The sequence below is a fragment of the Platalea leucorodia genome (assembly GCF_965183815.1).
Source record: "Platalea leucorodia genome assembly, chromosome: 6".
In the NCBI taxonomy this organism is placed as follows: domain Eukaryota; kingdom Metazoa; phylum Chordata; class Aves; order Pelecaniformes; family Threskiornithidae; genus Platalea; species Platalea leucorodia.
Window position 1 is genome coordinate 66,199,574 of NC_138828.1, and position 17,700 is coordinate 66,217,273.

The following is a 17,700-nucleotide window of genomic DNA, read 5'->3' on the forward strand; positions in this document are numbered from 1 at the left end:
AGGAGAGAGATGAATTTTCTTCTGTCCTTGATTGCAATTTGGACACCAAGGGACTTCATGGCATATGCCACCCTTGAAACCCAGCCTGCGCTAAAAGCAGTCCCACCCCTCTCTGAAGCCCCACCAGCCAGTCTGTCAGCACAGCGGGTGGGTTGCCATAAGCCCTCGCAAGGGGCGCAGACCCGTTGCACACAGCACCGGAGCCCTGCTTGCCCCATCTCAGCCAAAATACCCTGCAGGTCCCACACCATGGGGGAGGGAGAATGACCTATCACCGAAAGTCACCACCAAGGCAGGAGAATGACATACTTCCCAGCGAAATAAGAGAGCGAGCAGGAGGGCAGTTTTTGTCTGATTTAGCAAAGCACCTTTTGTTCATGGAGAGATCCATTCAAGCCACTTACAAATTTCCAGAGATTAAAGCAACAGGGAATAATGATGAGAAGTAGAAAGGAAAGCGGCATCTGAAGCTGTCTGTAAAACAGGGCCATCCACGTCTGGATAACAGATTATGAGACGTAAAGGGCACCTCACCAGCCTGCTCTCTCCCCACCTCTTCTGTCTCTCTCTCTTTTTCACACACTCACCCACTCTCCCTTGGGCTGGGCGCCTTCTTGAGCACTGAGGCAAGTCAATCAAAACCAAATAAAAACTATAAATATCACACATAGGAAGGAGACTGCCCTCCCAACGCTGACAGCTGCTACTGCCAACCTGAACTGGGCAGGGGCACCCAGCGTCGTCCCTCCTGACCCTCCCTCCCACCGGCTCCCTCACCCCACAGCTCCCAAGACGTGGAGATGCCCGTCTCCCAGCACAGCATGCAAACTCCCCCTGAGCACGACAAGGCAATCTGTCATTTTCCACCCTGGCTGCCGTCGTGGGTGGTCACACTGGTGCCTGCTCACATTTGCGCGGTACTGGACGCCGTGGAGCGTACAAACTGTTCCATGTGGCACACAGAGGGAAACGTCCCGGGCAGAGCGCGCCGTGCTAGCGATACGTTACAAAGCTGTATTTAGCAGTCATGTTACCATATGGAGCCCCTGGTCTGTATTCGACTTGGCACATCTGAACTCTTGTAAGGATAAACGAGAAAAATCATGGTTCTCGGTTCATGAAAATGCAGGAAGAGTGGCTACTAGCAAGTCCACGTGCTTTATCTTGCTTTACTTGTCGCCCTTCTGCTTGGTATTTGCCACATGTTTAACTGTTTCTTATAAATCTTCATTGTTCTGTTTAAATAGCTTTTACTCCTTCCTCTTAACTTTCTAGGCCACCTACTTGTTTAATATCTGATCTTCTCGTGCTAATTATTTGACTGCTATTTCTGAGACACTTTGTCGAGTTATTTACCTTGCTGAAGTGACATAAGTTCTTCCCCCCCACCGCCATCCGCCCCCTGTCTGTCTGGTTTCCCCCCTCTAGTCTGGCTGAAGTGACAAACTCTCTCCCCTAGCCAAACATTTGTTTTTACAAGGTATTTTTATACCATCACCTCTTCCCTGCATCTCCCCCGCCTACCCACCACAAACATATGCTGTGGTGGGAGGACATTCTGGTTTCACATCATTTGCAATGTTAAGGTGACAAATTTCCCCTCCTTCAAGTAATTTTTTTTTCAAGATTTGGTTTGTAAAATGCAAATGGCAAAGGGCTAGTTTTTCTCTGCCTTTTTTACCCTGTGCATGGAGATGTCCTTCTTTGCTTAGAAGAAATCAGTGGAAGAGAAAGCAAAAACCACTTGATTTATGTTATTTGAAACCTATTTATACTATAAAAAGATTCAAAAATATACAGAAAGAATATTGTCATTGATAGATTCCTTTTATTCATCCCAAGGAAGACGGGAATGATGAAGATTTCCAGGAAAGTAGGCAAATGTAACCACCCTACTGACTTCATTAGTCTATCACAGTCTGTTTTTCCCTGTATTAAAATGCACATGCAGTCATATTCACACAGTAAAAACAACCTCAAGTGCTCTAAGCATCAGGCTTGGAACCATGAAAAACATGACTGTGGCCTTCATCATACCCAATTAGGGGTACGTGTACTCAGCAGTGATTCTGGTGTGGTGGAGAAATGCCTAAGCCAGCTTTAAATTAGGCAGGAACAATCTAGTTAAAACAGCACAGAGCCCAAATTGGGCTCAGCCACTCTAAATATTTACCCTACTCCGAGCTAGAGGTTGCAGGGGCATGCATACTACCACGACTGGAGAACTTCCAGTACCTACATTCACCACTGCAAAGCTAAGCCTGATGTGCTAAACATCCTGGTCATTCTAGCAGCATACGCGCATGGAATGGGCCAAATTAAGACTGTTTATAAAGAGACTGAGTTTACACAGAAGGATGGCTGAAAAATGTTTTTTATATGGAGACTATCTATTCAGTACACACCATTAGAATTTTTGAAGCAGGATGAAGTCTTATTCCCTGTTCCAGGACCAAACTGAATGGATGTCAGCTGCATTTTAATTCCCATTTTATACAGAACTTCTAGTGCAACACATGACAGCCAAAAAAAGTATGCATCTTTCTTAATTTAATCTTGTGATTTTGTCTGATATAAGAAGGGCAAAGAAAGATAACTTTGAAAAACAAAACAGGGTGGGTCAACTCACTGCCAGCAGCAGGGGGAACAAAAAGGGAAAGTACTAAACAGTGAAATTTATTTATACTGTGCAGCAACAGGCTCCAGAGAACAAATTATTAGCAGAAGGAGCCAGTCACAGCACATGCAAGGCTTCCCTCAAACAGATACGGCTGTCACTGTGGGCAGCCAGAGAGCAGAGAGAACAAGAGCAGACAAAACCCTCTCCACAGACTGAAAACGTTTTGTAGTTAATGGACGCGGAGCAGAAAGTGGGTAGGACCTTTTGTTTCACTTTGGTTCTAGCAAGGTCATTTGGGGAAAATGTCCGCGGAAAACCACAAGGAGCGAGCTAAGCAAAGGAGGAGAAGGGAACAATGCAAGTTTCTCAGTAAAAAAGTAGGCAAGTTGGAAGGACATGAGCAGTTCGTCCATCCCAAGAATTTTCAGAGATTGTCCCCTTTTGCATGTTGTGGAAATGTGAGTAGAGGGCCACCAGACCATCGCAGAGGAGACATCCACCCGAATTATCTGGGGATACATCAGAGAGGAAGAGCCATCCCCCAGTCATCCTGGAGCTATCAGTCTCCAGGGCTCTGCTGGAAACTGTTCAGGGCAGCAGAGTCCTGCTGGCTCCTAACTCATCGCCTAACCCCGGGCACGTACCCAGAACCAGGTGATATTTATTTGGCAGCACATTCTTTACTAGAAAAACAATATGAAATCCGTGCTTTAACACCCTGCTGTTGGCTAAAGATACAGTCCTCTTCTGTATGCCACTGAAGACTAACAGGTGACCTCTGGATCTCAAAATAAGCATCCGAAGAGGTATCTGTTTGTCCATAAGGAAAATATGCACACACATGAAGAGACTACTTCTGTCCCTTCTGGGTCACTGGATGTTTCCTTGTAGTAGACATTGGCTGAACATTCACTCAGCAGGTAGACATAGCACAACCTAGCCTGAACCTACTTTCACTACTGATAACCTACTCAGTACTTCATTTTTTCCATTTTCTTCCCCTCAAAAGAAGCATTAGAAAAGAGAGATGTGTCTTTGCAACTTGTCTTTTGTCTTCAGTCCAGGTCTTAGATTTCCCCCGCCCCCCCCCCTAAAAACAGGACACATATCTTTACAGTAAAGTGACTGCAGCTCACGTGTACCTACCTGAGCTAACTGTGCAGTGGCCCACTCAGGTCCCATTACCAACATAGCTGCGTCAGCGCGAGCTCAGCACCAGCTGCAGAAGCCATCTATGCAGCTATGGACACACTCGGCCAAGTAGCCATAGCAGTACCACACTCAGTGTAGGCTATGTGAATGGCAGTATCCAAAACAGGCAGTAAAAAGCTGGCTCAAATACATCTGCAAACACTGGCATTACCCTACCCTTGTTAACGCTTTCAAAATGTCCAGAGATTTTGGGTGAAAGATGCTGCATCAGCACAAAAGCATTCCCGCAGCAGTAAACACACTTGGCTGGACCACTGCCTTTTCTTGAGCTCTGATTTGCTTCAAGTAAATACAGTCATTTATTGCATGTTTCACCTTCTCATGGAACATCTGCTGCCTGCGAGGAGCCAAATAGCAGACAGACTCTCAATCCTCCTGAGACACCTCTGGATAACAGCACGCACAGCTCTCCTCAGAGGCCAGCATGTCACTGAACAGTTGGCTTACTATAAACCACCGCACGCCGTAGGTGTTTTCCAGCTGCCTCACGCTGCATTTGTGTCACAACCCACGTTCCTGAGGAGCCTGTGCAGTCTGAGCCATGCTTTATACCTACCCCGGGAGCAGTACGTTTCTTATAAAGCAGCTCTTTCCATCCACAAAGCAGAAAATTAAGAGAAAAATCACTGGCTCTTGAGGGAAGGTCAGGAGTAGAGTGTGAAAGTAGGGGGGTTGAGTGCTAGTAACACTGCTCAGCTTATTAGGAGAACATCTCTTCAGAAACAGGGAAGGATAGGAAGAAAATAAATAGAGGAAGACCACGAGGACAGGGGTGAAGTCAGAGGATGCCGGATGGTCAAGACACACACAATGAAGAAAATGCAAACGCTGGCTGAAAACGCACTGAGGAATTTAAATTTCATTCAAAACATAGGGAGCCAATGAAAACATTCAAAGGCGAAGGTAGATATGACAGGAGCCAGAGGAATTTTTGCTGTAGGACTGTCAGTAGACTGAATGGAAAGTAAAGAAAGCAGAACTGCGGCAGGCTGTAGGAATTTGGCTGTGAGAAGCCTGGTCTGAGTCAGGATGCTCACCGTGGAGGAGGCAAAGTTAGAGATGAGGTCTAAGGGCATCACGAGGCTGCGAAAGAGGGAGAAGCTGAAGCAACCTTTGAGTGACATGAGGAAAAGCTAACACAAATTGCTCCTCCAAAATACGGAATAGGTTAAGGCAATGCCCAGATTCTGTACAATGTCCTTTAGGAGAGGTGAGCCAGGCTCTTACCAGTTTAGACGGCTGTAGAGTCTGGTTACTTTCACTGTCTGCAAAGGAGCTGCTCTCATTTTACACCAGCTTAAACCTTGTCCTCCTCCATACTCAGTGTTACCCACCTCAGTTTTAACCACATAACAGCTTCAAGCAAGAGCACAAAGTCATGTTAATTCAGCCAAGAATTCCTCAGTGTTCCTTCCCATCCTGAGAAAAGTTTTGGATATCACAAACAGATAATGACAGATGGTGGCACATAGACCCCTGTGCTAAACTAGTCAAAGCCCAGTAGCTAAGGCTTTCCCTACATATCTGAGAAGGTAGGCTCGCATCTATTCCCCCGTTTCAGTTTTTGAAGGTTTGAGGAGAAAGAGTTGAGATTTTTTGGTTTGGTTTTGGCTTTTTTTGGTTGGTTCGTTGGTTTGTTTTTTGGTTTTTTTTTTTAAATCTTTAGCCAAGCTGTTTTGTTTTATATTAACATGTTGTATTTGTCTGGCCTATCCAGTTTAATATAGATACAAGTTTCTTCACCTCTCCACCCAACTATCTCAGGAAGCTTGCCCCACTCTAAAATAAAACAGGGTAGATATATCATTACCTTTTATTCAAGGCTGAACAGTGGGAGCTGCTTCCACAAGGGCAAGATACACCCAGCTAGCCAAACAATGATATCTCATCTATAGGACAAGCAGAAGCTCCCCACCATCACTGGGCTTTGCACCTGCAGAAGCTCCTACCTCACACAAGGCCAATTTCACTGGAGTTGTTTGCCTCAGTGTAAGGCAGCAAATGGTTCTTGCACCTGCACCACATTGCCTGCAAGAACACAACCAGCTCCAGGACTCACACGACCAAGCTGAGCTCCAAGGAGCGAGGACAAAGCAGAGCAAGCTTAGGGAGCTCACGTGTAGAAGAACAGGCAGAAGTGCGATTGTGGCTAAAGGGAAACGGAGGAATCGACGTTCCTACATGTCCAAGACAAAGCTTTTACTCCTTATAACAGGCAGTATTCAGGGACTGACTTATTTTGAGAGTCAGCCTCTCTTTGGATAAGTACATCACATGAAGTGTGAACAGGAAGCCAGAGGCGTGGGCAGAAAGCAACTGTGGCCAGCAACTGTGGTCACTCATGTAGTCTGTACAAGTCTGGCGCATCGATAAATATATAAAAGTGACAACAGCTTCTGGAGGAGAGAATCGGAGAAGATGACCCAAAGGCAGGTAAGGTGATCTTATCATTGGTACACTCTACAGGCACATGGAAGACTACCAGGGACTAAAACTTGGATCCTTTGCATCCCCGTGAGTGTTGTAAACACCTAACTATTGGCTAGTTTTGGGGAGGGAACACTCATTCCCATATCTTCGCACAACAAAACCTTCAAAAGATTTGTTTCCATCCCTGTGTAAAGAAAGGAACATAATTTTAAATCTCAGAATTTCAAGGAACAGAACAATTGTTTACGACACATGTTTGTAAAGAAAATAGTCCAGTTGCGTCAAAGTACGTAATTTACCCTTACAGTACAAAGGTAAAGAGCCTTCAAACTAGACTGTTGACCTAAGAGCCAAAGAGGGCTACATTTTAACCTTGCATTCAGGAAAAGCTTGACCATAACTGTACGGAGGCTCACTTGCCCCATCTACTGGTCAATGGGAAGATTGGATTTACACTACAATTGGCATCACCACCGAGGCCCCGATTCAGTTGAATTCTCACGTTCTCATTTCTAACTTTAAACAGATCTGTAAATGCCATTGACAGTAGCATTTCTGTAAGCACATAAGTGCTTTGCCGAACTGGAGCCTAAGGCTGATTGTTTACTATGGCAGGAATAGGGTAATGACTTCTTTCCTTCTGAAAATGCACTATTTTCAAAGAAAATACTAGGACAGCCTGTTCAGTAACGCTTGCTTGTTAACCATGAAAAATTAAATAAATATGTTCTTCTTTTGTTCTGAAGTGGTCTAAGGTCATTTAATACTATAAAATAGCAGCCTGCAGAACCCTTGTCACAAAGCAGCCATATGCACTGCAGCTCAGTAAAGTCATCACAAGGTTACCATGGCCTCTTAGGGATTTTTTTTTTTTTTAGAAGTACTTATTTACTAAATAGCAATTCCAATTTCCTAAAGTCCTGTTGACCTTATATTTTCCATCACTGTATGCAGTACATCTGTCCCTCTGAAATGGGTCTGTTCCTTCAGGGGACAAGCTGGAGTCTAGAGTGAAAATGTGAAGTTTGGGTTGACTCAAAGAGGCCTTCTACCTTACCCCAGGCAGGAAGACTTGTTGGATGTCTTGCTTTGAGCACATGCCTCACTCTCATCCACATTCTTTGAGAGCAGCACCTGCGTTCATACTGTAACATCCCTCTGCTCCATAACTTGATGTCAAAGTCAATGGTTCGATGTCCAAGTGGAGATCAGTGATGCATGGTGTTCCTCAGGGGAAGGTATTGGGACCGGCACTGTTTAACATCTTTGTTGGTGACACGGACAGTGGCATTGAGTGCACCCTCAGCAAGCTTGCAGATGACACCAAGCTGTGTGGTGCGGCGGACACACTGGAGGAAAGGGATGCCACCCAGAGGGACCTTGACAGGCTGGAGAGGTGGGCCCCTGCAAACCTCATGAAGTTCAACAAGGCCAAGTGCAAGGTCCTGCACGTGGGCTGGGGCAATCCCAAGCACAAATACAGACTGGGTGGAGAAAGGATTGAGAGCAGCCCTGAGGAGAAGGACTTGGGGGTGTTGGTTGATGAGAAGCTCAGCATGACCTGGCAATGTGCACTTGCAGCCCAGAAAGCCAATCGTATCCTGGGCCACATCAAAATAAGTGTGGCCAGCAGGTTGAGGGAAGTGATTCTCCCCCTGTACTCCGCTCTCATGAGACCCCACCTGGAGTACTGCGTTCAGCTCTGGAGCCCCCAACGTAAGGACATGGACCTGCTGGAGCAGGTCCAGAGGAGGGCCACGAAGATGATCAGAGGGAAGGAACACCTCTCCTATGAAAACAGGCTGAGAGCGTTGGGGTTGTTCAGCCTGGAGAAGAGAAGGCTCTAGGGAAACCTTATAGCAGCCTTCCAGTACCTGAAGGGGGCCTACAAGAAAGCTGGAGAGGGACTTTTTACAAGGGCATGTAGTGACAGAACAAGGGGTAATGGCTTTAAACTGAAGGAGGTAGATTGAGCTTAGATACAAGGCAGAAGTTCTTCACTGTGAGGGTGGTGAGGCACTGGAGCAGGTTGCCCAGAGAAGCTGTGGATGCCCCATCCCCGGAAGTGCTCAAGGCCAGGTTGGATGGGGCTTTGAGCAACCTGGTCTAGTGGAGGGTGTCCCTGCCTATGGCAGAGGGGTTGGAACCAGATGATCTTTAAAGTCTCTTCCAATCCAAACCATTCTATGATTCTGTGACTCCCACGCTGGTTGCAGGTCCGACCAGATGTGCCTAGAGAGAAGCTGCAGCCAACAGAAAGACTACCAAAAATCCTTGCAGCAAGCTGCCCACCAGGTAACCCAATATACCTGCAAGCTGATTCACCATGAGATCTTACACGCAGCCACACTCTCTCCACATGACTCCAGCAAGCCTATGGCAGTTTGCTTAGGCAGATACTCAGTATGCAAGTAACTACACTTCCTGCATGACACACAAGTCTCCTGCCCAAAGGACTGCCATGTCTTGAAAAGTCTAAGCAGAGACGGGACTAAACTATCAGCATGTCTATGTAGGCCCAGGCATGAAAGTTCACAGAGGAGTTATTGTCACAACCACAACAGAGAATGATGAACCATCATTCTCAGCCAGCAGAGCCCAAAATTGTCTTCAGGAAGCACAGGTGGCAAAGCACAAATGTAACCATCTATCTTAAGGAGCTATGGCTCTAGTTACCTAGCAAACTCTGTGAGAATAAACCAGCCACAGCATGGAAGAGACTGTAAAGGAGGAAGAGGAACAGCATCCCCACTGAGGCTCATTCATCTCAGGTGATAAACCTGAGAAGCAATTATGACTACTTTTAAGTATATCAATTTCTAGAGCAGGCAAGGAAAGAAATCATTGGCAATAGATCTAGAGCTCCTGGTATAGCAAGTGATACATCGTACATGAGAGTTCATAAAGCACATGCACTACTCTGAAGATCATCACGAAAGCTTTGCTTAGCCTCCTCCCAGAAGGACATTTTAGGCTGAGTTATTTGTCTTAAGGGTATGGCCAAATGTTTCTGAAATCACTAGAGTCCAAGACTCTATAATGGAAAAAACAATGGATGATAGTCTCTTGGAGCACATGCTTGCAGAGCCTCACAACTGCAGCGTAAGCTGGGATCCAGCATTTCTAGCTAGCATCCCTAAAGAGGTCACAAAAACGGCCAAGACGTTTCTCAGATGAAGCAAGTAATAGCTAGCACCTCAGTTACCCAGGGACTGGGGCAGAAGAAACACTGTCAGTGTCCAGAAGCGTCTGCAAGGAAAGTCCCCTGGAGACAGGCCCCGAGGGCTACCTCCCCGAGTTCTCCGCGCATCACAAGCCGGCTGGGAGATTCTCCCCAGGCACGCAACCACCCGGCACGCTTGCACTAGACAGCAGTCGGCTAAGGACGGTGGGCAGAGATGTGAACTACAGGCAGCGCCCAGAACTGCTTGCAGCGTAAACTGGCTTCCTCGAGGGCAGGTGCTTTGGGAGTCCTGTAGCCGAGTACGCCTGGCTTCCTCAGTAATTCCTCAGCTGCATGGGACCAGTAGCACAACCTAAGAGTATTTCAATTCTTCAGCCTACAAAATACTGAGTGATGGAAGAGGGGCCAAAATTTACACCTGAGGAAACAGGTGTCAACTCTGCCTGGGCTTGTGAATTCACGCACAACTCCCCGTGCACGAAGACCCGCACAGAGCAGCGTACCGCCCAACAGCTCAGGCTTCCTCCCTCCTGCGAGGATGCACAGCGCTTACCTCCCCAAGAAGCCACCCCCACAGCAAAAGCTTCAGCCCTGTTGTGCTGGGGGGGACCCACTGAGGCCAGCTGGTCAGGTGGAAGCTGCTGGAAAAGGAGCCGTAACAGGTAGTTGTGAAAGAGGTGACCCTGCTGAAGAAAGATGCTGAAAGGATGCTTGCCCAGTTTTACTAGCCATGGAGTAGTATTGCTCTCAAAAGCAGCCTCCACAGAAAAGGGTCAGACTTCATTAATTCTCTAGTCCTTCATGGCAGACTCCTTTGACAGGCCAAGTTCTAGCTTGTTAGGCTGGGAAAACCCACTCTGTTCCCTCTACAAGGCCAGATTTAGACATCTGACTTAGATCACGGTTCCAAAGCTTATTATGTCAATCTGAACTGATAAATAATCCAGAAACGGCAAAAGCAAATGTTTGGCGAGAGCTTTGAATATAAACCAGACTTTAACTGAAAGCTACGGCCATGACTGCACAGAAACCATTTGGTCTTTCTTTTTCTGTTGCCATCAGTGTACATGAGACAATCCTCCTCATCCTATAACTCCCCAATCTCTGTCCCATAATCTGTATTCAGAAACAATCTTCAATTGCTATCTGCATGGCACTCAACAGATTGAGGACCCTTGGGTTTTTTTGTAAAACAAGGTGAATCAAACATCCTCGTTCCTGGTTGTGAATAATTCTATAATTAATTATGTTAGTTATATACAATACCTTTGAGGGGGAAAAGCTAGCACTATTCTTCTTTGAAAGAATTTATTTTCTTGGTTACATAACAGAATTGAATGCAATTTTTCTTTCCTTTTACTTTTTTCCTGGGAACAAAGTCTGCATTCTTCAGCTGCGATCACTCAGGCTACTGGTTGTTTTGTTGTTTTGGTTTTTTTGTTTTGTTTTGTTTTTTTAAATAATAATGCACAAGAAGTATACAAAGACAGGTTCCTTAGAGACTGAACCATGTATTTTATATCAAAAGGCAATTTGCTTACACTGGAAGATAAGCAGCACAGAAAATACTAAACCAGAAGTTTCATTTTACATTCAGACGCTTAGGAGTGGGCAATTATCCAGTTGATTAGTCTCTGTTTTGGGGGTTCTTCTGGGGTGCAGGGATAACTATATCTTTAGTCACAGGTATTCTAAAATTCAGAACAAAAGGAATAGGCAAAGCAACTACTATATCACTTCTTGCTACCACCACAAGCATTAGGAATATTCTTAAACATGCCACTCACCAGGAAATAAACATCAGAAGGAGCTGGAAATCACTGCTTTGCCACCGCTCAGCTTTGACACTGTCACTTTCCACCTCCTTGCAGAAGTCTGGCAGCACCTTTCCAAGCACCACCTGCGTCAGGGAACACTGTAACGTCCCACGGGATCAGCCAGCTCACTCTGACATAAAACTAGGCTCAGGTGCTGGAATCAGCCCAGGGGCCGAGTCCCAGCTGGCAAATCTAAAATGATTTCCAGCCCAAGGGAAATGAGAGAGGAGTGTTTGGAAAGAGCTTGCGTAGAGGGCTTCCAAACTGTAGTAGCCCTCCTTTAGAGAAACAGGAATACTGCCTAGGCTGAAGATCCATAGACGGTTTGGACTGTTTGACGTGTGTTGGAGGGATGGTTCTCTTCTTGTCCTGGACTGGGCTGGGCTGAGCACCCCCCATTCTTTTGCTGGTGAGTAAAAGGAGTTTGCACAAATGTGACTGTGGCTCTTGCTTTGCTGGGCAGAGAGAGGTGCGATTATCACTTGTGCCCCACTGCATGACTGCCTTCCAGCTGCCAAAGCCATCCTGCCAGTGAGGCTTCAGAAGGGAGGATGGCTGGCCAGTTCACCCAGAAATAGCTCCTCACCTCTCCTGGCAGTGCAAACACCTCTTCAAAAACCCATTCCATCCATACTCTCACTGGGCAGTAACTGCTGGTTACTGCTCCCTCATCTGTGGTGGGAAAAGCAAACACAGTTTTCTAGCTTTTCTTTGCACTATGGACATGTAATGAGTGTGTTCATCAGACAGGCCCCTACTAAGATAAAGGCTAAGACTTCACCATGAGCCTCCACTTCCCTAAAAATACTGCAGGCTGCATGGAGCCTCCTGGCAAGACAGATAAATCCAGCCAATGGCACATGTTCCTGCCCAAAGAATGTCTTGGGTCTTTTCCTATGCATAATTCCTCTTCAGAAACTCCGTGTCACTTCCTGCAACAGCAAATATATGGAGTGACATCATATTAACTACAGTAATTCTCCAGATGCCCAGCCTCTGCAAATTTAAGTGGATGTGGCCCTTCCTTCATTACTTTATATAAAAGTATCGCTGTGATGGTTTCTATGATGATAGAAGATGGTAAATCCATTAGAATTATGATGAAGACTTCCAGCATAACAGCTGGCATTCAACTTAGAAAGACTCGTATGAAGCTGACCATAAAGAACACACACTTAGGATATGCAGATAGTTTTAAGGGCTCTCCTCTGCCATGTTTCTAAGAAAGAAGTTTAATGGTAACAGAATAGTCAACACATTAACTAACACAACGTGTTAGAAGGGTGAACAGAGGGTACAACTTCTGCTCCCATCCAGGTAGTATCAGCAAAGCAGACATAAACATTACCACACTGCTTATATGCAGTAGAGGTAACATTTCATAAGCTGTTTCATACACAAAGGCAGCTATTCACCCAGAACACGGTCTTGAAAAATATCAGAAGATATTTTCAGATAGTTGGGAGCTGAAAATCCCACTCAGGATCTATTTCAGGACAGATAGACCATGAGTGAAAAAGGTCCCTATACAGTAAGTAGGAACTACAATATTTCCCTTTATTTATCTCAAAACCTGCAGAGAAGACAAAATTGCTGAATCCTGAAAGAATTAAGTGGTAAGGGGCCTCATAGCTGTTGTAGATATTTGCCCCAAGAGCCAGGTTGCTAAGCAAAGTAATCCTAAGTTCTTCTTCAGAATGAAACTGTGTTTGCGATTAAGCATTTCTGTACTACCAGCAGAACACCTGACACAGACACTTGTAGCATTGGAGCTGTCTGCCTGCACATGTAGATAGGAAAAATAATCCAGAAGATGAGAAATCTTCCATAGATTTAGGGTTAGAATTAGAACCTGGTCTTAGAGATTCACGATAGTCTCAGCAGAGAGTAGCATGCAGACTTATTTATCTTGGAAGACAGAATATAACAGAAACAAAGTATCTTTCACTCTTCTGAGACTTAGAGATGATCAGAACTTTAGCTAGAACATGCCATCATGGGAAGATTGCTGGAAAAGGGTGGGGCGAAGTGACTGACTGTAAATAGGGCATGAAATTGGATAAAGTAAGTCATCTTTAGAATTTCTACGATCCAACAGAGCACACAGAGCATATTCCAGGTAGTTCCCAAAGGACATGACAGTTCACAAATGAACCACAAAGTGCCATCCACATCATTCCACTAAACCCATTGGCACAATTGAAGTGTTGTATTTTTACCTTTATCTGTATCTCTTCTGTGATTTCAAAGGACTGAAGCAAAGGGAAACTTCTTACCTTCTTGAAAGCAGTCATTATCTGGGTGTCATGCCTGCCTTGTCAGGAGCCTTTCTAAGTGATATGCACCCAATGACCTGTGGAAACCAGAACCAGGTGTAAATTATTTTGCACCCCCTGAATAATTTTGCTAATGAACACAGATGTGACAATTCACTTAATCACATTTTGTCAATAAGGCTTGCTAACTGCCCTTACTCTTCTGTGAGTTTGATGAGTGATGGTTTTTCTGACTAAATAAAACCAGCCTTGTGTTCTTAATACTATGTTTACAGCAATTTTCTATTAGCTGGGCCTGGTGCTTATCAGCCAATAATCGATGAGACAGAGACAGGATGAATATAAACTTCTGAGCTTTTAAAAGGAACCAACAGCAGCAAACATCTTTCTGCCTGGACCAGAGAGGCAGGTCACTCTCACAATGTGTAGGTAGTTCTAACAGACCCAGTCTTTCATTTTATATGCATTATGATGCATCCAGAGAGAAAGAGTATGAGGATGTCTGAGTACTTCTGGGACTTCTTTTGGAAAACATCTACCAAGCTGTTATTCTTTCTAGAAGAGTGCATATGAATCACGGCAAACTCTGAAGTAACGAAAAGTGGGGACACAAATGAGAATTCCCAAAGTAGAACATGTCAGAGTACTAATCTTGCTACTTAATCAGGTAACCAGCTTGTCAACATGACAAAAATTCAGGGGATGTATTCCATCTGGACTTTAGCAAAGCACTTGGAATGATGTCACGTGGGAAACAATCAGTAGCTGCGAGAGCTGTAGGCCAAGTATGGAAGTAGCTAAAGCGGAAATGACAAAGGGGAAGTCATGGGCCTGGAGGGATTTTACTGGTGGCGTTCCTCAAACAACTGCCCTGGGACAAATTTAACGTAATTGTTTGGCACAAAAATAGCAGTATACTAATGAAATGTTCTGATTAAACAACTTGGGAGGCAATGTCAGTGCAAAAGAATAGCTGGAATGGTAGTTATGGGACAAAATTTAACTGTGCTAAGTGCAATAGGGAATAATAACAAGAGTTTATGCTGTGAACCAAAAGCTCGTCAACTGAAAACAACTAGGAAGAATTCTGACACATATTAGTAGGGTTGCCAGACTTCATGTATGGGAACGCCTCCCTTAGATCCTCACAGCTCCCTACAGGCTCCTTCAGCTAGTGGTGCTGCTGGCATTGTTGCTTTGATCAGAGGCAAAGAGAGGTAGGCAGGGAGCAGGCAGCAGAGGCCAGAAAATCACATAACCCACATTAAAAACACACAGAAAATGCAGGGAGAAGTAATACCCCACAAGTTCTTAATGTGGGACATGGGATTTTGGACTGAACTCTGAGAAATTCTTTGTTATATGGGACATCCAGCAAGCCTGTATTAGCCACACACAGGACGACGATAAGGACCGGGGGAATGGAGCTCATTTCAGAGGAAGCTGCAAGCAGACAGTGCAGATTCTGTTACTAAGATTACCTGCTTTCCAGGCTTCAGAGGACTCCTAATGGTGCTGTTCAGCCAGTAACGGCACAAGTGAGAGTTCTTGTATGAACTTTGCTCTTATCTGTAGATGGGAGGACATCTGGATCTAGAGCTGGCCTGCTACAATCACTGGCACCCCAAAAGTCACAGGTAAGAGACCAGGGAGCAAATGCTTCTGGTTTCATACCCACAGCGGTTTCTCTTCATCCAGGGTGGAAGAATAAATACATTCCTAAACTGTGCCTGAGCCAGCCAGTTCTGGGAGCGAATGGGTGGCTGAGGAGGACTCCTCCTACAGGAATTTTGGCTGAAGCAATGGGAGTACCTTCCTCCTCTACCCTGATTGGTATTGCTGATATTCACCGTACTGAATTACAGGAAGAAGCTGATAGCAAAGGAGGCACCTTTCCCTGTGACCTGGGGCCTGAAAGATACTTTTCAGCATGAGGTCCCTTCCAACCCAAGTTATTCTGTGATTTCTGACCTCTCAAGGTAGGCTAGAGTGAAGGACAGTTATATCATTTCTCCTTAGATGCTTTCTCCTCACGATAACCTCCTTGTCTTGACTAGGAACTTTCTTTAGAAATGTTTACCTATGATGTGCTGGGAAGGAAACAGAAAAGAGGGAAAGAGGTATCCCAATCTGCTCTGTGAGCAGCAGAGCCTACGAAGGCTGTATTCCAATGGATTTATGTCCTATGTCCCTCATGCTCCTGCCCATTCAACTCACCAGTATGCCCTGTCTCCTCTTCATATCCACCACCCTACCTCCAAGGTGCTCCTCCAGGGCTACAGGAGGAACACTCTTTTCCCTGCACTACCTCCAGTTCTTCCTCGCCTCCTTTAACTGCCACCCGGCTTCCCCTGCTCAGTACTTCTAGCTCTCTTCGAAGACTTATAGCTACTTTTTTGGCATGCCAAGGTCAGAAGGGAGGACCCATTGTTACAGAAGACAAGGGAAGTGGCAAGGCAAAATACTGAAAATTGCTGAGGCACCTGGGCCCGTAACAAAAGCTGACCAATTTTCTACTTTTTTTGTGCAACTGTAGTAACATTCACATTGGGTTGGATTTCAACTTGTATGTAATTCAAGTTTGGAGATCTTCTAAAAAAACATTAGTATTGTGAAAAGCAGGTGAGTTTTCTGTTTGACTCCCGAAATATAAAATTTCCATACCCAGAGCATAATATTTCAGCAGTATAAAGTCCTGGGAAATATCAGAAGTTGTTTTCTTTTGGAAAAGATTCTCCAAAACATTTTAAGTTCTTGGAACCAAAGTATCTGATTCCCACACAAATCCAGACCTATTTTTCCTAACCATGAAGAAAACTTCTCAGACAAAAACCAAAAATGTTTTCTAGAGCATCAACCCCCCTCCCCCTTGTATTTACCTTCATCGGGCCTTGCAAGGAAGGGGAGTACTATTATTGCTATGTTACAGATGGAACTGAAGCGCAAAGGCTAAATTACCTGCTGCCAGACAAAAGCATGGTGGAACAGGGAACTGACCACGCCAGTCCTAATTTCCAAGACGGTGTCTTAAACACTGCGCCATTTTTCTTGCAAGGCCCACACAGCCTGCACTATGCACAAATACACCTCGGATCATAGGCTAATATGTGAAAATGAGAGCTTTAATATGCTTTGACCTGCACTTTGGTTTTTTTGCTCTCTCCTCTTATACATTGTCCACATGGAAACAGCGTATATTCTGCAGCACTTTCTCAGAAGCTGGAAAATAATTTCCATCCGCTAGCAAACACACTATTTGGGCTATGTGGCACCACAGAAAAAGCCAATGCAGCTTTTCATTTACTGCTGTGTGTGCATGTTAACACGAAGAAGGTCAGTAGGAGTGTACACAGTACTGAGAAAATGAGTAGTTAATTATTGCTAGACTGCAAGAAGGGAAAATACATGATGTATTTTGGTTTAGAAAACCGCAAATCACGAGAACTGCTTCTTTTTCTGGACTGTTTTTTGTGGGAGTGCGTATGTATAGTAAAAACTGCAACAATCAGCTGAGGCCATTCAATGTGCTTTGAGTATTACAGAAAAAAAAAAAATCCCCTCTCATCAGTGGGAACAATCTTAATAAATGAAGTACAATATTCAGCAAGAAAAATCCCATTTTTCTTGCTCATGTGTATAATCTGGCAACTTGCCAATATCTTTTGCCATCCTTACTCCTGAAGTATTTGTGCTTGAGGGTTTCAATTACATCATCAACAGTCTATAATGCTTCAAAACTACGCTGCATTTAGACCAAAATGCCAGATTTGCTCTACATGGCACAAGTTTTAATAATTTCAGAACTTATCAGCATACAACAGCAGGCCTGAAATTAGTACAACCAGATCTTTCTGTTGGGATGTCAAAGCACGGTTTAAGACTTTTCTCCAGTCCTCCAAAGGCTGAAGTTACATTTGCTGTTCATATTCCACCTAGAATAAATACGCAAAATGCATTCATATTACAGAATAGATATACCTGTTTTAAAAACATTCTAAGGCGGCACTTTTATCAAACGTTTTGTCCCAACCTTTCTATCAGAACAGACAGACCACAACTAGCAAATCAGTTCCTCTGCAAAAGGCAGACTAGTCCCTCCCAAGTACTAATAATTATATAAAATTATGCATAATTATAAACACATTTAACATCTTTGTGTGA

At 44.7% G+C, this 17,700-nt stretch overlaps 1 protein-coding gene across 1 annotated transcript in view; it reads right to left on the bottom strand.

Moving 5' to 3' along the window:
* Positions 1–13,575, bottom strand: part of RBPJ (recombination signal binding protein for immunoglobulin kappa J region) — a 152,538-nt gene extending 138,963 nt beyond the window's left edge. The window contains exon 1 of the mRNA XM_082316158.1: positions 13,540–13,575. The gene's annotated coding sequence lies outside the window, so the exon portion shown is untranslated. The remainder of the gene's footprint in view (positions 1–13,539) is intronic.
* Positions 13,576–17,700: the final 4,125 nt, after the last annotated feature.